The 24,446-nt window shown below is 37.7% G+C and overlaps 1 long non-coding RNA gene across 1 annotated transcript in view; it reads right to left on the reverse strand.

Moving 5' to 3' along the window:
• Positions 1-1,901: 1,901 nt before the first annotated feature.
• Positions 1,902-24,446, reverse strand: part of LOC127021086 (uncharacterized) — a 54,040-nt gene continuing 31,495 nt past the window's right edge. Inside the window, exons 2-4 of the long non-coding RNA XR_007767159.1 lie at positions 5,752-5,944; positions 3,873-3,980; positions 1,902-2,613 (exon numbers count right to left, since the gene is read on the reverse strand). This is a non-coding gene — a long non-coding RNA (uncharacterized LOC127021086). The remainder of the gene's footprint in view (positions 2,614-3,872; positions 3,981-5,751; positions 5,945-24,446) is intronic.

The raw sequence follows: 24,446 nt of genomic DNA on the forward strand, positions 1-24,446 counted from the left end.
CTTCATGTTAACACAGTAAGTAAAGACAGACAAAGGCCAATGAAATGCTGAAATTTAATTGTAAAGTACATATACTATTCTTTCAGTAAGCAGTATGTATTTTCAGTTGGATTATGGCTATAGCCTATGGATGTCACTTTGGAAATATAACTGGAATACAATAGACTTTGCTAATGGCTTGTTTGCATAGGAAAGTTGTATGAAAGTTGAAGCGTACAATATAAAAATATTCTGTAAAGAAATGAAACCATCTCTTCATTTGTGAGCATCCCTGTTCAATACAAAAGGGCCTCATTTTCACTTAGCTAGTAATGGATCAGAGGTGATTTAAGCTTAAAAATAAACATCCACAAGGGAGATATACTGTAATAATACAGCTAATTAGCAATGCCAGTATTATTATATGAGTACAATAGAAAAAAAAATAATTTAAAAAACCCACTAAACAAGCCTGCAGCACCATTGGACATAAGAAATGCACCTGACTGTGGTGTATTTGCTAGACAGTAGCAGCTAGCTCTGTGGAGAGTACACCAGAGTCAGTTTTTGAAAAAGTACTTTCCGACACCAAGGCTTTACTGGCTTGTACTTAACAGCAGCTCTACAATATTTCTGTAGAATTCCTCACTCTCACACATTGTCTTTGTTTTTCACTAGTGGCAATTAGGTATTAGACATGAAGAGAAGAGACAGCAGCACACAAACTCTCCATTTAAGCACACTTACCAAGAAGGGAATGTGGGGGGAAAAAGTGAGAGATTTAAAATAAACAAACAAAAAACAGATGGCAATTAAAAAAACATTCAAAATAGGAGAATTGCTGCAAGGATGAAGTCAGAGAAAGCTCATGTACAAAGTCCTCTTTTCCACACAGAGAGCAAGTCTTGCTATCTCCAGAGAAGCAGAAGTAAATCCATCCCCACTTAGCCTACAGAGTCATGGAAACCAAACAGACCCTTTCAAGGTTCACGAGAAGAGATGGCCCATCCCTATAGGCACCAGCCAAGCCCTGCATTGTCTTGGTATCTCTGCCATATTGCTTCATGTATCAGTTAGTTCTGCACAGGTACACAGTGGAATGTAGAGAGGCAACTGTTCGGCAGTACTAGCCCACATTCATCTAAAAATGAAAGACAGGACTAGATTTTGCATTAACTTAAAGGGAGCAACATAAATCTCATTTTCTTGATTCCATTCTGCAGGACACTCCCCACCCCCAAATTCTTGGGATCCTGATCTAGTTCTTCTCAGTCAATGGAAAGACTCTCACTGACTTCAACTGTCTACACATTAAGCCTCTACATCAACAGACATATTCCCTGCCCAATATTAGGAGACACTTAAATGGTTGATGAGTTAGCATAGGAAAGTCAGTATTTGTTGAAAGTCAATATGTATTTTTATAGCAGTTTTTATGACAGGCATCTTAAGACACTGAATAGTAAAATCAGACACTTAAAATAATTATGGAGCTCATTTAAACGAATTAGAATACTCCAGTGAGTAGAAAGGTCATCAGTCTCTTTAAACATACCAAAGGAGAGACTAATGCTGAAAGTCAGAAAATCTGGGAAGTTTGAGGTAACTTTCCTCTCTGCTTTGAGCATATATATCACAAAGGCCTAAACCAGACAGGACCTCACACACTTGTAGTTGTCAACATGCAGAAACACAGGATTTCACAATGTCCAAAGTGATAAGGGGAATAAAGAGGGAAGATGCATGCTTTGACCATGTTAGTTTAAATCTGGTTGCCTCCTTGGTTTAGTTTAGGTACAGTATTACATCAGCTGAACAAAATGTTTCATGGCGTAATTCAGTAGGGAACTTGGCCCGACTCAATATAATTGGCTTCATCCTCTCTACAGGTCAGAGAAAACCCGATTGTCCACTGACAGGTGTCACTTTCAAGTCTCATTTATTATCTCTCAAAGATTTTCTTGGTTAGGAAGAAAAAAATATCAGGAAAGACATAAAAAATTGACACTGAACCCACATCAAACCTAGGAAAAAGAGAAACAGCTGCTCTTGGTTTGGTCTGGCATGTTCTGTACCACTGGCAGCTGCTGGACCTGCTGTGCTGCTTTGCTCAGCAAAAACAGGATACTAATATAATAGAACAGAAATAAGTTCACAGAAGTGAAACAATCAGCTTCACTGGAATGCTCAAATCTGCTCCAAGCACATGCAATACAAAGCCAGCACAAAAAAACCAGATAGTTGGGGAGAAAGGAAGTAAAGCAGCAGAATTTGGAAAGGTGTATAAGGACAAAGGCAGAAGGTATTTAGCACATCAAAAGAACCTGCACCCAAGCCTTGTACTGCACACAATGAAGAGGTTCCTATGACGCAATGACTAATATAGCTTCATAACCCCCCAAATGCCTTTTATTCATTTTATATGTCTTGAGCAATCTGGGACAGCCTGGCAGTATCAGCAAGACAGAGAACTGAATTTATGTCTTTCATAGTTCTTACACTGTAAAACAAATTTCTGATGCAGCTGTGATTTGAAAGAGAACTGTTCCTTGCTTTAGCCATGAAGTCCATTGTAGATGAAGGACAGCTCTTGCGAAACCATTATTCATTCTCAAGAAGACAGTCTTAATTGAGCTGGAAATGAGCAATGTTGAAACACCAAGGTTTATATGTTGCATAAATACGCAAATAAAGTAACAGAAAACACAGTATTTCAGCATTGTACTATGCAATACATGATTTGCTCAGTTGTATTATTTTTTCATACAAACCCTCCACGGTTGCCTGGAATGCAGACAGCAAGTTGCTAATCCCAGCAGTAGAGCGCCCAATATGACCACAAATATAAACATAAGTGGTATTTAAATAAACCAGTTTACAGCACATTTCACATTGATTTAAACCTCCAGGTCCTGCTTTGTTTGGTTAGGTATCTACATTTTGAGACAGTTTAAGTTCTAATGCTGTCCTTACTTGTGCAATTGGCTCCAATGGCACAGCTATCACTTTTCATCCAAAACTTAGCTGAGAATCCCTAGAATGCCATCTCTGTCTACATAAAATTAGGCAACATGCATGCCGTGGAGAAGGATGAATTATGATTTCTTCTTAGGAGTATGTGTGCACATATGCTGTGTGTTGGAGAGACAGACCGAGTACAGAAAACCATCACAACAAGCAGAAAGCTACAATGTAACATGCTATTGATCAAGGAGATTTAAACACCAAAGCAAGAATAAAAGTTACGGTGCAAAAGGTAAGGGGCCAATACAAGTTAGGACAGGCTAATGAATACGGATAGATATAGAGTTCTTTCCAAATAATCAGCTCATTTCCACTAATATTGTTTCATTGTGGCATCACAATGAAAGGAAATAGACTGGGTTCCCCAGATCAGCTCCACAGGAACCAGACAGACTATATAAATGTGCATAAGAGATGAGAAAATGGTGTATTCAACAATGAAATTTTGGCAGCACTCCGTGCTTAACTAGGTGTTTGCAGAGTTTAATATTTGCTATAATGAAGAAATAAATAATTAAGTCAACTAGCCATGTTAAAATTGTTTAGACATCCATTAGAGTACACCTGTCCGAAATGCAACATATTGCTGGATTGCTGACAAACAAATCAACAGAATTCAAGAACAGAAGTAAATCTTGCTTTTACCCACATTAGAATGCAATATTATCAAGAAAGAGGAAAACCAGGGGTTTCAGGAAAGTGCATAAAATAGCCTAAGTTAAAAAAATCCATTATGATTTATAGTAATTGGTCACCATATAATTGCTTCTGATCTGACAATTTTTAGACAGATGTAACTCCATTGTCTTCTGCGACATAGCTTGCTTTAATCAAACAAGACTACAGTAAGAACCAATCGTTTTTCCTACCTTCACCTCTTCTACACAGCATAACTGACTTGCCTTCAGTAGAGATGTTCCTGATTTTACATCAGCTGACACAAGACAGGAGGGGAGTCAGGTCCAGTTGAGTGAATTCTGGAACAGATGGATTTAAAAATGCTTTAACTCACCACCCGCTCATCCCGTATCATCAGCTACTATCAACTATGATCTCATCAGCACTTGACACCACTAATACATCATGAAGGACAAAACGATGCGTGTATTCACAGGTATTGCAGGCTGTATTTTCTATCTGGCTAAATGGCAGGCTGATTTTAGGGAATCATGAGAATTGTTGTAGACAGAGTTATTCTCTCAGAGGATTTTTAAGTGCTTAAGTGAAATCAGGGTCATTGCAGGGACCAATGGCAAGTGTTACAAACGTATATTCTGGTACTCCTTCATCCTGCTGTTAGTGCTGCAGCAAAAAGCTAAAAGCTTCAGAAACAAACATATAATTTACAATGTGTAGTGTGAACAAATGATGCAGACCCTTCTTCTGCAGCTGTAGTATGACCAAACTGAATCAGAAGGACAAAGGAAATTAACATATTGGGGATACAGAACGTAGTTCACCCTGTCTACAGAAGAAACTAAAAGAAATATAAACTTAAAACAAGCTTTCCATTGTGATTTAACTCTTACGGCTAGTGGTTTCTGCAACAATGTATTATTCTGTGATACTATGGGTATTCCAGTGCTTCACAAGGGAGGGCAAATATCCTTATTTTGTATAACGGACAAGGAAACAAAATAAGGAGTTACTTTCCCAAGGAAAATGACAAAGCTGGAAGCAGAATTCAGGTCTCCAGTGCTCAATCCTCTCCACCGTGTTCCCCCTATTGTGCCATGATGAAACTGTGTTTTCCACTGAAAATGCATCTTTTCACAAGGAGTAAGATTTTATAATTGCAGCCCAGATGATATGGCTGCATTAAGGAACAGTATGGCTTTTTGCTTGGCTATTTCAAGCTCTGCACCAAATCTTTACTACAGCACACTTTTTTTTTTTTAATATCATTAAGAAATTGCAATATATATTTCATTCTTCCTACCCAGGCAAAGTGAAATGGAGGAATACCAGTTCCATCCCCCAACACTATTGTTTTATCGTGTGAGAACAGGAGATGCCAGTAATTTACTATTAATAAAACTAATCTCCAAATTACACCTCCAGGGAGAAGACTCGCACTTCTCCAAAAGACTCACTGAACACTGCTCCTGGAGCATATTCTAGCTCTGAGTCATTTTTTTCCCCCATAGGAGCAATGAATGAATCCCACCAACCTCAATGAGAGGCTTAGACCTCAGTAAAGTAATAAGATGTGCTACAGCATGGCCTTTCTCCTTCAGCAACATACTCATGGTGCACCCTCTTCACATTTGCCTCTCTCATTTCATGTCAATGGGAAAAAAAAAAAGGGGGGGGGGAGAGAGACTTTAAAGGCTGTAGAGAACATAGGTGATTATTGCTTCGTTAAACAAAACAGTAAAATATTGTTGACCTTTGGAAAAAGCAGTAAAATGTCAAATTTTGCTCTTTTACTTTCTATGCAAAAAAAAAAAAAAAAAAAAAAATCTTTTCTACACGGCATTGTCCTTTCTTTGTAGTAACACATTAAATTGTAATCAGCTCTCAGTACACCTAGCCTCCACTGAACAACCACTGGAAAAATCCATAGAACAGATATATTCTTTTCATTCCTCTTTATTAACTTGGCCTCCATCAGGGAAAAAGTAAATGCTCCTCCATAGTTCTCTTGACTTCTGAGGTTACTTGCACGCTCAAAGTTAGGCAGGTGCCCATACAGCCAACTGAATAGCCCTAATTCCTCCCGCTTTCCTTCCCTTTATGCACACAGACCTGGTGTTGAGCTTGTCTAGAACAACTCCAACAAGGTACGCCTCCACTGAAGACAACTGCGCTCCCTGGAGTAAAAGGCGTTCTTCCAGAATCGAGTTTTCTACTCGGGGAACGACACTTTTCCCCTACTGCCCAATTGTTCTTCTTAGCAGCTTCCTCTGTCATTAGGGCAGCTGTGATCAATCCAGGTTTTCTATGTTAAGAAAAGAGAAGAAAACTCCTTTAGTGCTAAACGAGTCAAGGATATATACATTGTTTACATATTGCTCAAAACCAATATTTGTCTTGAAGCTATAATTGTCAGATGTACAGATGTTCTCAGGATCAAAGTCTAAATTAGAACCACTTTCTGTTTCAAGCAGCCCTAAAGAGATAATTGACTATACAAGAGTATTTCCCTTACTTCTACATTATATTTATTATCCAAAAAATAATCATTTTTTATTACACTGCTGTATTGGGTTTCTCTGACTTGTTATACAGGAGAGAAATAATCATCTTTTTTATTTTTAGCTCTTGTATTATGACAAGGACTAACACTTCTGGAAGTAAAATTCAACCTTAGCAAGTATTATTCTTCAAGAATCTAGGATCCCTTCTTAAAGTAGCAAAAATAGCGTTGAGCAAAATACTCCCTTGACTGGCTAGTCCATATTTTTCTAGGAATTACTGACATTACATGCAACTCATTATTCTCAGTATTTGGTACGACAGTGGATGAAGAAACAAATTTTGATCAGTGTCAATCAATCAATCATACATTATTTCCAATAGAATGACATGCCAGATTCCTAACATTCTAATGAAAGACGCTAATAAATGATGACCTGTCAACTCGATTGCATACTGCAGCCTTTATACAAAGCGACTGCTTTGTAGCCCCTCTGTAGATAAAGGGCAAAAACTCCAGAGATGAAATTGACATTAAAGTGTGAAATTAAGTCCATGAAAAGAAGATCCAGAATGCAGGAAGCACACAGCAAGGGGAAAAAAAAAAAATTAACCTACAGCAAAACTTAAAGTCCCTCCAAAACTGCACAACAGTGGAAAAAAAATTTGAGTCAGCAGAAATAACACTGAACACAGACTACTCCTTGACAAAAAGAATGGGCTGAGTTGAGACTGGAAAGAGTCCCCCCCAGTAATATTTAATTTCAAAGAAAATGGGGATTGATCCATTTTTAAAGATTTTTCAATTTACGTTCATGAAAATTAAATAAGAAATATCAATGTAATGCCTACTTTGGGGACATTTTTGATTTTGGACTGGTCAGCTGGCCTATGCATCCCCCAGTGATTGAGCTGATCAGGAAAAGCCTACCTCAGATATTGTGGCAAGTCCTTCTATAAAACTACAGTCTGCATTCATCTTTCAAGAACCACCCCAGAATACTCTGCTGCAGGACCCCTGAAATGTTGCAGGAAGTCAGAAATTACCTAATGTTTGTCCAAAAGGCAGCTTGGTTTTGGTGCATGGTTTTTAAACACAGGACTGGCAGAGATGATCGATCTATGTCCCACCAAAATCCACAGCTAAACAATAGTATCTCAATAGCCTCGCTTTGAAAATTTCAAAGGGCACAGGTAAAGGCGTTGTGGGCAGTCAGCAACAAATTACTTTACAGACTTACTGAACTGTTTGTTCAAGTAGCACCTGGATGCAAGTGTAGCAGTTTATCCCAGCCTAGAATATCTCTATTCTATCTTAATATTTGTACTAATCTTTTGTTGCCATTTTTTGTAGTTCTGTGGTTGTCCCTTCTTTGGGTAGGGGACTGACAGACTGACCGCAAAGTGCTGGAGAAGTCAGAGCTATGGGACTTCTCCCTACACATAAGAGTGGAAATTCAAACATAATCAGAAAGGGCTGGTACCACTCTGGTGTTTCTTGCAGTGATTTCTTTCTCTTACAGTTTTAATTTCCACTGTTCTAACCATTGACAGTGAAAAAATTATATCCTTAGCCACATAGTCACTACTCACAGGGCACACTTTTTTCAGCCACACATACCAAGTGCCCAACAATTCTTGGCATATATTAGCATGCCAAACCACATGGTGGCACAGTCCAGAATTTTTGATGAAAGGAAGTGTGAAGACATAGCATACTGCTCTTTTCTAGCCAGCAGAGGCTGAGTTGAAACTACAACTCAAACCCATTACGATGCACTGCCAAGGACTCAAGGTTACTGTTTAATTCTTCCCATAGCTCAGAAAAGTTAACCATTACAGCAAATATTTGAAGAGTACTTTAACACCCAATTATTCCTTTTTTTTGAGGGGAAACTCCACTTCTGAAGGGCTTCTTCAGGACCATATGCAGAGACTTTCAGTAAGATACTAACAGCTCAATTCTATTTTACAATCCGGTTCACCATGTGATAGATATGGAGTTATACACTGTACACAAAAAACTACCTAGTAGTTGGGCTGCTTATATCTTCCCTTATAATCCCAAATACATTTATTATATTTGATCTGGAAATTAAGGAAATGCCTGAAAAATAAATACCTCAGAATGATCAAAATCAGACAAGGCAAAGATATATCCAATACAAACCAATGATGCACAGGAAATAAATCACTGTCCATCCATTATCTTGTCTTATACACGGATCATAAACTCTAGTGACTTTTTTCTTTTCCATTTGTACAAGGAGTAGTTATAAGACTAATAATATTTTTTTAATGTAGATTACTGGCATTTTACACTCAAAGCTTTTACTTATGCTTTTCGTATCATTATGTGATTCTGCTTTTAAACAGATATATTCTTTGTTTAAGGAATGAACTTGCTAGTAATTCATTTTTATACTATATTGGTTAATGCTAAATTAGCACGAAATACCTTAGGGGTAGCTGCAATATTTTGTTCTATTTCAGTAGTTCATTATAAGCAGTGAGGTTACAATAAGCCTCCAGTACATCAACATCTAGAAACCAGTTAAAGTACAGCTCGTCAGAGATCATCTTTGTATTGTGAGCCTGAAAGCTATGATTAGCAGACAGATACTGCAAAGAAAACATTAAGTGAGAATTGTGACTTTATTGCACCTACAACTTCCTTATTTCCACTTCTGCATTATTCAGCAGAAACTTTAATTCAACTGGATATATTTAAAATAAGCCAAGTCAGTGGATAGATTCAGTAGATTAGCAGCTGTCACACTACTTTTACTTTCAACTTTCACTTCCTAAAAAATTAAGATGGAGACTGACTTATGTATTCTCTCCACAGAATGAAGCAAAGTATCATAGAATGCATTTGCCAAAGGAATAAATCATGATTGACAAAAAGAAATTTGTTAATACAATGGTTCGAGGCAGCTGACAGAAATTTTTGTCAACAGACTAGATTAAGGGATTCAAAAAATGAAATTTGCAGATGAAACGGCTTTGATGTTTCTGATGAAAAGTATTTTGTTGACAGAATGGATCAGAGGGAAAAAATGCATTTTCTCAATGCAAGGGTTTTAGCTGTTTGACAAAATACATTTCATCCCCAGATGTTTTGGCCGAATTGTCAATTATTCTACAGGTCTGCCATTAACCAATCACTTTGCTGTTGACTGAAAGATTTGTCTAGTAGCAGCTCTGTGGAAGCAAGTGGAGGTATTACAAATACCACTACAATTAATCACGTTGAATTACTAGTTATGATGCTGTAGCTAGTCCAATACTCACCAAGTGCCAACTGAGCTAAAGATACAACTTGGGTTTGGGTTAGGGTTTTTTTCCCCTCCTTATCTTTCATTTATGCATAGTGTTTATTACAATATCCATTCTTTTTTCCTTGGAAGAAAATTTTGAGAGCTGCCTTTCATTTAAGCTTTCAGTTCTATAAAGACACCCATAGACAATAAGGAAAGGGGTTAGCTGGTGCTCCTGGCTTAAGCAAGCACTAATGTGTAAATTAGACTAACTAGAGCAAGTCAAGCCACCTTTTCCACCCCAGTGGAGGAAGTCCCTCACCTTTGGGTGGAGTACCTGCCTTATGCAGCTGCATAGGTCTACAACTAGCAAGTAGGAGGTGGGCAATAAAGTTTGACTAGACTGAACATCTTCCCCCTTGCACACAGAAGGAAGAGTAGCCCAGAGTTATAAGCTTAACCTGACCAAGTAGAAGTGCCTAGAAGAATGAAGAGAAACTAGCTCCTGTTTCTCTTTTTTTAGTGGTTAAGTAGCTACATGAACCTTCCTAAAGCTGACTCATGTGTGGTTTTTGTTCTTATATGAGTTTGTAAGGTGCTGTGACCACATTCAGAGGTGCATTCTGCAGCCAGGTCCCAGTCTGGCTTGCCTGAGGTCACCAGCAAACACCCACACAGATTTACACCCCATAAGGTATTGGCATGCATATTCCAAGGTCATTCAGGAGAAAGAGGTTTGTCACGTAAGTCCTACACCTGCACAAGTGAGTACTTCAGCAAGAGGGAATGTGGATTTTCTTCCTCATGAGCTGCCTTTGTTTAGAAATATGAAGGTGGCTGGTGACAATAGCAAAATGCCAGCCATTCACCTGACTATGAAGTTACTGTTGGGAGGAACAGTAGAAAGATGAAAATAAATACATCTGGCTCAGAAGAAACAGTCACATCACTGTCAAAAAGTAGGGCATGACTCCAGCTGGATGTCGCATAAGCCAAAATTTGAGTGCAAAGTTTTAAGAGTGAGATCACAGAATGAGGGAAAGCACAATCTGTGGGAAAACACTGAACCAGACCACAACAGACTCGGTGGAATCTGCAAGACCATTAGCAGGAGGAAGAGGTAGAGGTCCTTTAGACCCCTTATCCCATGAAACTGTTCCAAATACACTTGCACCAAACTTGACCTAGCCAGGCCTCCGTCACTCACTTGACTTAGGGGGGTTTTTTTGTATGAATGGGTAACCAGGAGTTTTGGAAGGGAAAAAACCAAACAAACTCCCCCCAAAACCCACACAGAAAAGATCCAACTATAAGCTACTTCCAAGAGAGTATGCTTTTGTGTTTCCCATTGTTTGAAGAGTAATCCAAGACCTTCTTTTATCTTATCTCACAGCTTTGCGCAAGGATGAATCATGGCTTACTTTGGAGAAACTGCACCTGTAAAACAGGACTTAAAGATCTTACTGAAACCTGATTAAGGGAAAGTAATGAGCAAGGTAAGGAAAAGAGATGGCAAAGCTCTCAGAGTTCCTGCTGGAAAGAGGCAAAACTGTGCAGCACTTTTCGAGTGCTGTGTAGTGTGACTGCAGCAAACTGAAACCTAACCCTGAATAGTTATTATCAGTAATAACACATACTGTCAGCTTAGCTAATACAGATTCCTGGAGTCCTCTTGATTCTGGGTTTAGCCTTACTCTTTTTAATAGGCAATCCCTGTGTGTTCCTAGGAAAAGGTTTATCAGAATCTGGGGAGCACTACGTATTTCACTCCAAATACTTTGCACAGTTTATTATGTTCCGTTTTCTAAATAAAACGGCCTGCTTTATTGTCACTGTCATTACAGTGCTTCATTGTATTCCCACTGGCTTCAGGGTAAAGAACTATTGCTCTGTGCAAAGGATAGCCAGGCTAAGGAAGCAAAATTCCTCCCTACACAATAACTACATAAATCTAATTATCTGCGAGGATAGTCCTCTTTTGTAATCTGAGGCCTTATAGTTAATTAAACAGAGGTTAATACAGTTTTTTCCTCCTATTTCCTCTTCATCCAGAGTGACTCTTTCCCTGGTCACTGAAATAGTGGGGGTTAATTCATATCAACACAGCCAGTCAGTACTGAATCCAGTACTCCTAAGTTCCTTTTTAGCATCAAGTAGTAAGAACATTTTTCTAATGGGCTTATTTCCCAATGCTATTTCAAAATATTTCTTGATATAAAACTTTCTAGATAAACACCAAAGCTGTTGATAGCAAAGTTATTGCACCTGCACATTTTAATTGGCTAGGGAGGCATATCTTCGTAATTGGTATTTGCTAGCTTTCAAACAGAGGACTTCTCAGTGCACTGAATTTGAGAATTAATTCACACTAAAAATGCAAACATTCCATGAAGTGAAATGTAGACAGAAGTGATTAGCCAGTTGGGCTCAGCCCATGTGGGTGTAGAGGAGTATATTTGCAACAGGCGTAAAACAGTGCTTATTGTTTCCATCTCTACCCCAGCAAATACATCTGCATGATTCAGAAAAAATACAAATGATTAGTTGGCCATACAAGAACACAGTCCGCACAAGAAAACTAATTTTTCCCCATCCATAAATTTGCAGTTTGGGGAGGCAATCAGTGCATTCACGGAATAGCAGGAATATCCTGACTGCAGATTTTGAAGTGTGGTGTATAAATGTCCAGTATTCATGGACATCAACTACCTAATGTCATACTATCAAGACATCTTACATTGACCTTGCTTTGTTCCTGCTGAATTCAATCAAAGCAGACTAATTTTACTCCTTTAGGATTCTAATAATGACTCCTTTTGAAAAAATAAACACCACCTTTAAAGGATTTGTTTCCAATATAATTGCTTCATAATTTGGTGGTTCTTTTTCCCATTTTCTCTAATAGTGCACAACCAAAATAAAGTCATTTATGAAACTATCAGATAGATGTTCTTAACAACTCCAGTTGTAAGTATGCAATATACAACAATAATTCTGAATATTAGAAATAGAGCCATCTGTTTCATAATGATTTGGTGGGGAAAAAAACCCAGAAGTTTCAGATTATGTTCACTTATAGATTAACAGCACTAGAAATAGCTTCCCTTTCTACTAAAGCAAAACTCTGCCATTTGATGAATAAGGCACATAACCAGAAACAGAAAAAAGATGACAAAAATATAACAAGTTATTAGCTATCCCTCATGTTATCTGTGCGCTGCCTTGGTCATCTTATCACGTCTCTGAATACAAATCCTTTCCACAGAATATCTCTGCATGATTTCTTGTACACTGGCATTTTTTGGTAGCTCTTGCCTAGCACTTTAGAGGACTATTCACTTCAAAGAAATGATTTCTGAAATTCAGTTACATAAGAGATATGTTAATAACTAATTAGTTGACACCTTGTATGTCATGTAATGTAGCTACACTACTCAACATCAGGATAAAGCAAACTTATCTCCATGAATACATTTGCATTTTATAGTATGACACATTACTTTGTGATATAAACAGACAAATGGGACAACACAGGGGACATTTATTATTACAAAGCAGCTGATAATGGATATGTATATTTAAAGAAAACACTCTGACGACCAATCAGTAGTCATTAAGCAATCTCATTTGTGTTAAGTAGGTCACAGCTTCCACTGCAGAGAATCTGGAATCCATACAATAAGAGAGAAAAATATATTACTCTGCAAGTTCCCCATCTAAAACTGTGGTTTTCTACCTGTGGTCTATTGAGTGATTGCAAACATTTCTAAACATACCAAATCCCTGTCACTACACAAGAAAACCTAATAAATTAATTGGATAGAATAGCTAGTAAATGAATAGTAGATGTTAGTCCCCTTTTTCTATGGCTGTAAATGAAAATCAGGGTGGCATCACTCCACAAGTTAGTCCATGAATTTTTTTTTTTTTAATTCCAAGAGATTGGAGGGGACGGGAACGATACAGGGGAGGGAAAAAAAAAGAAAAAAAAGACTGATCAGAAAGAATGCAGAAGAAATGATTCAGAATCAGGACACTTGACTTAGTTGATAAGATTGTATTACATTGTGCTTTTAATGGAAAAAGCCTGGTCTCCTGGTCTTACTTGACACCTATGCCGTCAGAGTAGCAGAGCTCACTTACATAATAATTTATAACATTCCCTTGGTCTTACATAGAGCTTCACAAAGGAGAGAAATATCACCATTCTCACTTTACAGATAGGTGCAGACAGGCAATTTTTTTTTTTTTTTTTTTAAAAAAGGTCATTAGGAAGCCCAGAACTCAATTGTGTGAGAACTCTGAGTTTCCAAATTGACTGAGGTCCATGTTGCCCCACGTTCTCTCTGCACTCGTCAAATTCCTGCTCTGCGCTGCACTTTTCATGCATCTAGTCTCTCTCACTTGTATCACACAGGCTGTGAGATTTTCAACCGATGTCAAGACCACATCGAATTACAGAATTTAACAGCATTTTCTGATGGTGCAGTAAACACAAAGCACAGGTGAACCTACCAGACAGCACCTCTCCCAGAATCTCTATGCCCAATAAAAGGCAAGGATTTATGTTCATGCTCAAATCAGTTTTTTATGGTAATCATAAATATCTGCAGTTCATGTTATATTTTCAGCTTTTCTTTCATGGAATAAAACATACATTTTGCAGGTTAGATTTATGTAACATAAGGATAACTAAATATTTAAGTTCACAGTTTAAGCCCCTAGACACAAAGGTTGGACTAAGTAACCTAGAAGTACTGAAATGTTTAAGGAGGATTTTGGGGGAAGGATTGGGGAGTGGGGTGAACAAAAATAACGTATCTGAGAGCCAGAAGTGCCCAAAACTGTTACTGTCCTAACTTAAATTAGGACATGGAAGCGCATTGATTTTCATTATAAGGTGTGTGAAACTTATGTTAGCAATAAGAAAGGATTAGGTCTTTGTTACAATTAACTTCTGTTCAGAGCCTTCCAGGGAGAGTCCTCACCAAGTTGGTCCTGGTCCCAAGCCCAGCTTGCAGGACCTGTTTTCTCTGGGACCACAGAAAAGAACCAATGTATGAAGGACAGAAAGCCAAGGTAAAGGTAATTCAAACAGGCACAACTTACATTTGATCCATCTTTTAAAAGTATCATAACTTTAGTGTGCCAAGTTAAGAATGTTAATTCCTCATAACTTGTTAGGTGAGGCCTTAAGCAGCACATAGCAGTGGCCTCATGAATCATTTTAGGGAGGGTAGAAAGGGACAGCATGAAAGAATGTATAATGTGGGAGAAGCAGACAAAAGTTAGCTATTTTTGGCAAAATTGAGGAGTCAGGACATACATGGGTAGGGGAAAAAAGCTTTAGCAAAGAACTTTGAAGAAACAGATTCAAAGAGCACCTTCAGGAAGATGACAGGGGTTTATAAATTTGTGATGGAGAAGAATGAATCAATGGAGACCCAAAGCAGCATGGCACAAAGCAATGACAAAATTATCTCTGTGATTGTGATTTGCATGGGTGTATAGTCACCTGAACCTCAGGAGACAACAGAGGAAGGTTTTTTATAAAGAAAACCAATGAGAAGCCACAAGGAGAATGTCGTGAGTTCTCGGATAATTCTTGCCTTTCACAAAATGCAAGAAATATACCCTGGGCTGGCAGGAATTCTGTGGGAGAGAAGAGAAATATTTGCAACCTGCTCAAACTCAGCTAAAGAGCAAAACTGAGGAAGAACCAAGGAATTAGTAATATCTAAAGGCAACTTTATGACACTAATAAGGGTCATTGGGCTCAAAACAGGGCAAGCGAGTCATAATGATACAAGGAATAGATCTGGAGGGAATTCTGTGATCTTGAATTAAGGCTATGGTGAACGCTATAGAACTAAAGGGCTTTAAAAATGAATAAACTACTATGTTTAAAATGCTCTTGGCATATACCATAGAATTGAATTAAAAATCTCAGGTTGATGAAAAATGTCTTTTTAGATGTTTTGTACATTTTAATACAGTAACTAGAATTTTTAAATTATCCAAATATAAAACTTCAACAAACAAAGATAGAAGGCTTACAGTACTGAAAATTGATATGAAAATACAAGACTTCTGCCCATAATCAGCAAAATTATGAGCAAATTTATTCAGATAAACCATTTTCATTCAAAATGACATTCCACTAAGTATGCAGGGAGATGATCTTTGTATGCCATTCGGAATAAATTCTATTCAAATAAGTATTTGATCTGAATATAGAAGTTACTATGTATACCTAGCTGCAAACTGAATATTAACTTAATGCTTAATACAGCACACATCTTTAAAAAGGGTTTTGTTTGTTCCTATGGTTGCATTCTTTATCTCCTTGTAAAAATAATGCCAAAGACTAGAGTCTGATTGTGATCTCAGAACCAGAACTGAAATATGAACCCTCCTCACACATGTAGTCCCATTTAAGTCAGATTCTGTCCTCTTTCCTTTAAAAATTCATAGATATGCACAATCATGACAAATTCTAGCCCTAGGGTTTGCAACCCTAGTGGCATCAAAGGCATTAATATGCTTTGCTCATTCTGATACTAAATATGAAAGTGTTTTTAAATTTCTTCAGTCAGATTGATCATACATTCCAGAACAAGAACACCCACGAGAAGACATCACAAGTATTGTAAGAGATTACACTTAATATAAAGGTTCATTTTCACCTTCAGGATTGTTTAGTTTCTGTTTAGCTCATATCATTTGGGAGGACAGATACAGGCTGTTGAAACCTTTGTAAGCACAGCTGCCAACATTACCACATGGTCATGGTACTGAACTGTTCATCACCAAGAATGGGGCAAGGGAGTAGGAAAGAAACTGAAAAGATTCTTAGTTTGCCATGGCCAGCTTAATTCCTGAGTTTTAGACAGATTCATTAACTTCTGTACATAATCCAGCTGCTTGAGGGAGAAGACAGCCTCCTCTTCAGCCAAGTTACATGGACAATTGGCATGGACTCTTCTTCATGACTCAATAAATTCTACATATCTTTGCTGGAATCAACACAAGAACTTACATTTCTCCCCAACCAACCAACCAAGTCGCTTGCAGCATTTTTGACTGATTTGTTTCCCCTTTCTGAAGCCAAATTCTATCCCTCTGTTCAAAGAAAACATTTTTCAATACAAATAGCCCAAGTTAGCATTTGCCACTCAAGTACTTAAGTGACTCCAAACCTATCAGTTAAAGACAAAGAAATAAAAAATAAATACAGAAGATGTTCTACTCTTTTATAAAGAGCACTAGGAAACATTCTTGCAGCCAAAGAGAACTATCCTTTTTCCCCCCCAAAAAATTACGTGAAGAAAGCATTATAAAGATTTTCCCATCTCTGAAACATGCAAAACTAGAAACAGATTCCGTTTAAAGTCATGAACTATTTCATATTGATCAAAAATTCCTTTTTACATTTCACCAAAAACCCAAAGGATGTCCAGATACCACACCACTGAGTGAAAGAAGCATCTTAATTTTCATTGCGAAATAAAATAAACTTTTTCCTTCTACTAGTAAAGAGGTGATCTTGCATCTACTCTTTTAAAGCTCTTTTTTTCCTAAATAAAAGGACTAGGACAAGAATTTTAGAGATTCACAGTTCTCCAGTTTCACTGATGTTGAGTCATACATCAAAAGGTAAAAACAGTTTCTTATTCCAAATGTATTCCTCAAAACTCTTGCACCCTTACTTCCACCAAACATTTTAGTAACAAAGACTTTACTTTAAGACTATTTGATGCATCAGGACAGAAGCTACACTTTTTAAGCAGGATATAATTAATCTGATAAACTTATTTTAGTCATATTTCATGACATTGTAACAAGATAGCTATTCATAAAAAAACCAAACACAACCACTGTACAATTACAAGTTTTAACACTTCCATTATCGTGCTGTTTACTGCATGAACATGAACCAAGTTTTATGCTTATCTACTTTTTAGTGGTTATTGAGAAGAACACCTAGTTAGTGAGGAAAGGAAACTGCAGATGCAAATCATATATTTGTACATTTTATTATTGCAAAAGAGATCTTCCTTAGCAAGTATGGAAAAAAATTCTAGGACTGATGTTTACACTGAAAGAAAAAATTAGACTTTCTTACTAAAAAGGTAGAGATGAACGCAAGCCAATACACCCACTTTCAATTTGGTAAAGAGATTGTTTAAAGAGCACAAATCAAGTTATCCTTTCAACTCTATTTTATATCCCAGAGCAAAAGTATAAGTACAAAACATCTCTAACACCAGTGTCATCCTTACTCAAGTCTAAGCTTTGTGTTATTCCGGTGTAACCCTAGGATGAATTTAAGCCGTCTAGAACACAGCACTTTGGCACCAAAATGCTATGTAAAATAAACAATCTACGTATAGAACTTGACAGAATTATAATTGATCAACAGGCCATAAATCTTCACAGAGTCAATTAAAGAGTTGTAAAGCATCATAATGCATGATAAAAAGCATAAAATGAATACTTTCACAGGCAATAGAGATTGCCTTCATAGAGCAATAGAGATGACCTGGAGCAGAAATAGCCACTACTCAAATATAACCATTGGCAATGGAAAAGTACTGGCCTCTAATGTATATTCCGACTTGGTAACTGCTATTTCAGGTAACAATCATTAAACAAGCAAAATAACTAGCCCATAGTATCGAGATAAATATCTATCTATATACAGTACACAAACACATTTAATGATACACTGCATATTATTAGTTATATGCCCTTCAGCAGGGCCAAACATCCCAGAAATTTCTGTTTCAACGTGATCTTAAAGAAATTATCTCTGCAGTTCTAAATATGATCACATTATTTTCTACGAGTGTCAGTTTTACTTGGCAATATTACATTTTCCAACATTTCGTTTTCTAGCATTTTTCCATGACTATCTGTGTAGATTAGAAAGGTTCTTAACTGTTATCTGTAATAGATTTTGCCTGTAGCAAAATTCATGCAGGCATAATAGAAGAACAAAGTGTACTCTGATGAAATTGCAACCATAATTTCCAGATGTCTGACATTTATTGCTTATTGCTATTAGAATTCAAGTGCCTATTTGTTTTGTACTTTGCTTTTATTCTTGCATCACAAATGTATAATGGAAAAAAGATATTTTAAATGCTGGGTTAAGTATCACAGATCAACACGAGGCACCAGCATAATCAATATTACTTAAACACACTCCTAGGCAATTAATTTTTAAGGAATCAAATTGTTGTACCACATCAAAATTTACAACAATACAATAAAGGTTGTTATATTCTTTATTGTTTAATTAAAAGCAACATTTAGCACACATGCAGCTAGCTGTTCAGACATTATGACATAAAACGTCCTGTTTATCAGTGAGATATATAAACAGCATTTACCGTACATTTTATTACACAATGTTAATTAGACTTTATTAAATTTCATATGCTTATCAAATTATCAAACATAAGACTTCAGAACCCCAGAGAAATGTGCTGCAATGCACACAGCTGTATCCTAAGTATCTGCAATACTTCAGCTTTTCTATGTAGTACAAAAGTTTTATGTACAGTACTGCAGCACACTCAGTGTAGAACCACTCAGATGCTATACGCCTTTGAAGAGAGGGTCAGTACAGAAGGATTTAACTTACACATTTGCCTTTAAAACTTAGGGACAAATCCATTAATTATGTAAGCAACACCTCTTATGTAGGCTTTGATTTTCACAGATGAACTCAAGTGAAAAGGCAGCAGGTTAATGCAACGGAAGACCCAATACCCATGTGCATCAAGCAGCACCTTAAAAAAAAAAAAAAAAAAAAAAAATCATTCGCTCATTGTAGACTCTTCTTGCCCATACGCCCAAAGTTCAGCCTTTGGCCACTCTCTCACTTTTCATGCTCCCCTCTTGAACCACATCAGGGAGGAATGTGCTTCCCCCCACCGCCCCAACATGAACAAAAGGAGACCTGGATCCTGTTCCTGGCTCTGCCTTAAGCCTCCAAGAGCCTGTGAACTTCAGTGTGTTCTCACTCAGATATCTGAAGCAAGGCCTGGCCTTTTAGGAAACAATTAAATGACAGGTGTCCCAGAGGCTTCAAGACATCAGGCAAGACACAAAGTCAGCTTTAGTAGTCCAATTTTCAGATGATTCAATAGGGGTCAGTAAGGCACACGTGCATTGAAGTTATTTCAACAGCACCATGCTGATTTTTGCCCTTGGGCTGTTTGGCACCACGTTTTCTGAAACATGCTCAACCTGAGTGAATATTTTGAATGAGTATTGCTTTAAAGAGAATTTCTTAGCCCTCTGAGTAGTATTGATTTTCCATCCCCTCTTCTTCAGAGATTATTTAGGAACATTTGATGAAACTAATTCTTACAATACACCAGCAAACCAACCTCCCTACTCAAAAGACTTGATCCTCTGCAATAGACCAAACAAGAGAAAAGGAGACAAAAGTTTCTCCCACTGGTTTTTATTTTTTACATTCTGCTTTTTAGAGAACATTAGGGCCCTTTGATCATCATAGTGAACAAAATGCTAGCGTGCTGGTGATGTAGCACTGGCCTCTTTCACAAATAGAAAGAAAAATGGGCATTGATAACTTCTTCCTAGTAAGTTTTTAAACAAGCAGAATACTTTATTACTTCTTGAAGAAAGTACATATTCCAACTACGGTAAGTGGCACTCTCAGCTACGGTAATCATAATCACTCAAATAGGGCAAGAGCTACATTAACTTACGCATTTTTTGAATACCTGAATCTTTTTCAAATCATTGTGCATATCTCTTTCTCAATACGTTCTTTGTCTACTCTCCTTTTGTAAAAGGAAACCAGAAGCAACCCTGTGCTGCTTGCCTCTTGCCAAGCTGTGGGGGTGTAACATGGGAGCAGATCCCTAAACGAGAGCTGGATTGGCTTCCGTGGTCTGACAGTGTTTGATCTCTGCTTGGGTGTTTTGGCCTGCCCCGAATTCCAGGAGGGGCCTAGCCCTGCACCTTGTACAGAAATCATGTGTTTTTATAGGAAGAAAACCTCTCCAGTTCTGTTTTACTTTCCAAGTACCTAATTCAAAATCTTCACATAGTCCATACTTGAGCCACTTCTCGCTGAGGTGAACAAGAATTCTGACTTTAGCCCAGGAGAAACATGTCCTATAGCTCACAAAAGTAGCAGCACACTCCCTCAAATAGTCATGATAAAGTGTGCGGTTAAACCACAGACAGTCCCCGACATCATCTTCTAGTCTTAGCAATAGTTTGCAATACGATTTTTTTAAAATTTTTTAAATAGAGTAGGTTTTATTCCATTTTAAGATTCTACTTATACACAGGGGGATGTCTTGTTCCTCCTCCAAAAAAACCAGTACAGAAACAAAGCTTGGGAGCCAGGGGAAGAGAAAGTAGCTCATGACATGAGCAAATAGTGGTCCTGGGTTTCTAAAGAGGCTGGTTTTAAAGACACAGTGAACTATAGTGACCCAGCTGAAGTAACCATCATTTCCTGAAAGACAGACAGTTTCCATACCCCCTGATATAGGGGTATGGAAACGTTCCTTGCTTTTCATATACTTTTACTGGACCACATGTTAATATACAGCTATTTTATCCAGCAATAATGCTTCAAAAGTGAGATGTGATGCACTGAGTTAACTCTGGCATGTAGTGACACGTTCCTCCAATGTTAGACCCTGGTATTGACTTAATCTTCACCAATAGGTATTCCATAATATCTCTGGGCAATCTATGTACTTCCCCATTTTTGCTGTTAGAAAGATCTTCCTAATGTCTAACCTAAATCTTCCTAGCTCCAGTTTAAACTCATTACTATTTCTCCCAGTGGAAGTGGAGATCAGTGGAAGTCTCCCTGGTTACACAGCACCATGAATAAATCCAGTTTCTTACCCAAACTATGGTTGCTATCAGGAGAGCACCCTCCACTGGGCAAATTCTCTCATGACTCAGAGTTTGATGTACCATTCTCAGTTGCAAAATCTGTTCCAGAAAAAAAAAAACCAGCTATCTGAACCAATAAATAAAAAAAGCCTACAGTTTCCACTCACTGTTTTACATTTCTGACAGTTTGTTTTTGGTTTTTTTAAATTCAGGGCCCATAGATAAAACAAGAGAAAGGTGTGACAGAACTCATTTGCAGTCCCTGAAGAGCAATAGCGGACACCTGCAGTCTTAAAAGCTTTGCAGAGCACAGACACTATCTCTACCACGTATGTTGTCAAAGCACAAAACAGAGGGATGGGAGAAAGACTGGATAAGAACAACGTAATATGTGCAAGTCATGCATTATGTATTGACTACTTCTGCGTAGAAATTCAGAAGGCACTGACGATCTGGAAGCCTTAATCTATAATCTATGCTCCTGCAATTTAAGTCAGAAATATGCCTTTATACACTTTAAATGCCAGTCTGTCATACTGCCGCATTATAGCCCATTCCAACCCCAAGTTGTATGCATATGTCTGTTCCTACCTTATAAGTACGGCATGGAAATTTAGGGTCTTATAAAAGGAAAAGGTATAGCCTTACATATCTTGATATAAATCCTTAGGCAGGGTCTACTGCTCTGAGTAGGCTAGTCATATCATAGACTGGAGGAGGAAGAAAACTGCTTCCAACACAGACAGAAAATGTGTTTGTATTTCAGCCTTGACTCGGATCCACCAAAACAACATTGCTCACTTGCTCAATTTTTTTCTCTTTTCTTCTTTTAAAAAACTAGTTTCCAGAGCTCTTCAGTGAAATAAGAAAATGAGTGGGGTTTTTTAAGATAAAACAAAGGCCTCTAACTTTCAAGTATGTAAAGAAAACACTGTGAAATGTAAACTTGAAAGGTTGAAATAAGATGCCAAATAAAAAGAAATACAATAATCCTTATATATGGAATTATGTATTGTATAATTTGTGTCCATGCGAGAGGGCGTGTATGTATCTGCATATATACATATAAGCTCTTGTGAGCTGAAAGTTAATTTCATAACTTTTGAGTCATGACTCATGAATTCCTAGATTTGATAATGACAAAGCTTGTCAGCCAGCACAGCTGATCCAGCAAGGAGACAGAGATAAGCTGTGAAAAGGTCTGGCACAGCTTAGTTCCCCACAGGACTGTGGGACTAGGGAATGAGTCACAGTTTGGCAGTGGCGTGATCTTGGAGAAGTTGCACTGTGTGTTGCCTATAATCATCCAGCCTATAGGCAATTCATAGTTCCAAAACACCAAAGTAGAGAATTTACTGAGGGTTTTAATATTAAGGTGGGGTGGGTTTTTTGTCTGTTTTCTTGATGGGTTTTTTTGTGTTGATTTTGTTTGGGTTTTTTAAAGTAGGCTTATCAGACAGTTCAGGGCTCTGAGGAGACAACTTTGTAATGGAAAAAAGAAACAAGGGTCTAAAACACCTATTTCATGTTCACCACATTCAGATGTAGTCAAAATACCATCAACATTGTAAAACAATGAGAAAAATGAAGAATCATTCCTTCCTCTGTGGGGCACAATGTGGTTTATGTTCATCTTTCAGATGTACCTTTTTTCCAAGCATACCTAATGCCTCTGTCTCAGAATCCAAGAGACAGAAATCAGTTAACCTTGCATATAGAGTTCTACACATGCCTGTTAGGAGGAAATGTTCTCTCTAGGATCTCCTCAGCTCTGTGGGCTCACCTTCTTTTTCCTTAGAGTATGAAATCACGAGAGTTTAGACTGACATATTTTGCTGACAGCGCTAGTTTTAGCCCATATGGGCTTCCAGCTAAGCAAAAGAAACAGGGTAAAGAGGAAGCAAAAGCAGTCAGCAGAGAAAAGTCAAAAGCAGTGACTGCTGCCTCTGACGGCAGTAGGTTTAAAGAACATCTATAGAAAGAAGTACAAACTCTCCTCCCTAAAGGCTGTGAATTGTGGAGGTGGGAGGGGAAATGAAGCAATCTTTGAGCTCTTTCTCCTCATTGAGGATCTTAGAGGATTTTTATCATATTCACAAGCTCTTCGATCTGCTTGTTTTAAAGTTCCAGCTCTTGGAGTCAAGTGAATCTCATCCAACATTTCAGAACTTCCTTAAGGACACTACTAGAAAAAGAAGGATTTAAGCCCGTGTTTAATATTAAATTTCAACATGTGATGAAGTTCCACTTACTTTAGAGGTATTACAGTGGTCTGATTTGCAATGTACGTAGTTAAAGGCCTGCCTTAACAAGAAAATTAACAGCCAAGGGAGATATTTTATTGCTACTCTATTCCTCTGGGCCTCTGCATGATTGATCTTAAAACCCAGAAGTGTTATGTGTTAAAGGGCATAATAGGTTGACTTTCAGGCTAAACTTCAAGCTCTGTTTCTTTTAGGGGAGCTTAAGACAGAACCACATAAAATGTAACCCAGAACATTCTCTGCTGTTATTTTTCCTCAGCACATGTAGTATATAAAGAGACATGATGTTCAAAGACAATGCGTAAACCAAAGTTTGACTGTATGTTCTGGACATCTTAACTTTTATGCATATCCTTTAAATGCCATAGCTCTTTAAAACAAAATGCAGGCAGCAACATAACATTAAAAAAAAATAACGTTAGTGATAAGTGCAGCTTTACAGCTAAAGAAACTTCTTTGACCAAAAAACCCAAGAGAATTACTTTATCAGTCAATTTTAAGATAATAAGTCATTTTATGAAAATGCATAAAAATATAAAAATAATTTCCTTAAGTTAACCTAGAGCATGGTGGGACGTAGTCCAACTATACCTATATTGTCCAGAGTTGAACCTCTGCAACTCATTGTTTATGCTGTTAGTCCTGCAATCTTTCTGCCTATGTCACTTCAGCTCAGCTTTGCTCAGCCTTTGCCAAGTACAGCACCAGACAAGGTTCTTTCCTTCTTCCCCAGTGCTTCCAGCATGGTGTTAGAGCTCCATTGCCACACACCACCACCTGCTGCTTTGTTCTGTTCTGGTGAAGGTGGTTCTCTGCTCTGTTGCCCAGCCCCTGCATTTCCCTGCTCACACAACCATCTCTGCATACTCGTTGGTCAGGCAGA

Source organism: Gymnogyps californianus, chromosome 12, assembly GCF_018139145.2.
Source record: "Gymnogyps californianus isolate 813 chromosome 12, ASM1813914v2, whole genome shotgun sequence".
Classification (NCBI taxonomy): domain Eukaryota; kingdom Metazoa; phylum Chordata; class Aves; order Accipitriformes; family Cathartidae; genus Gymnogyps; species Gymnogyps californianus.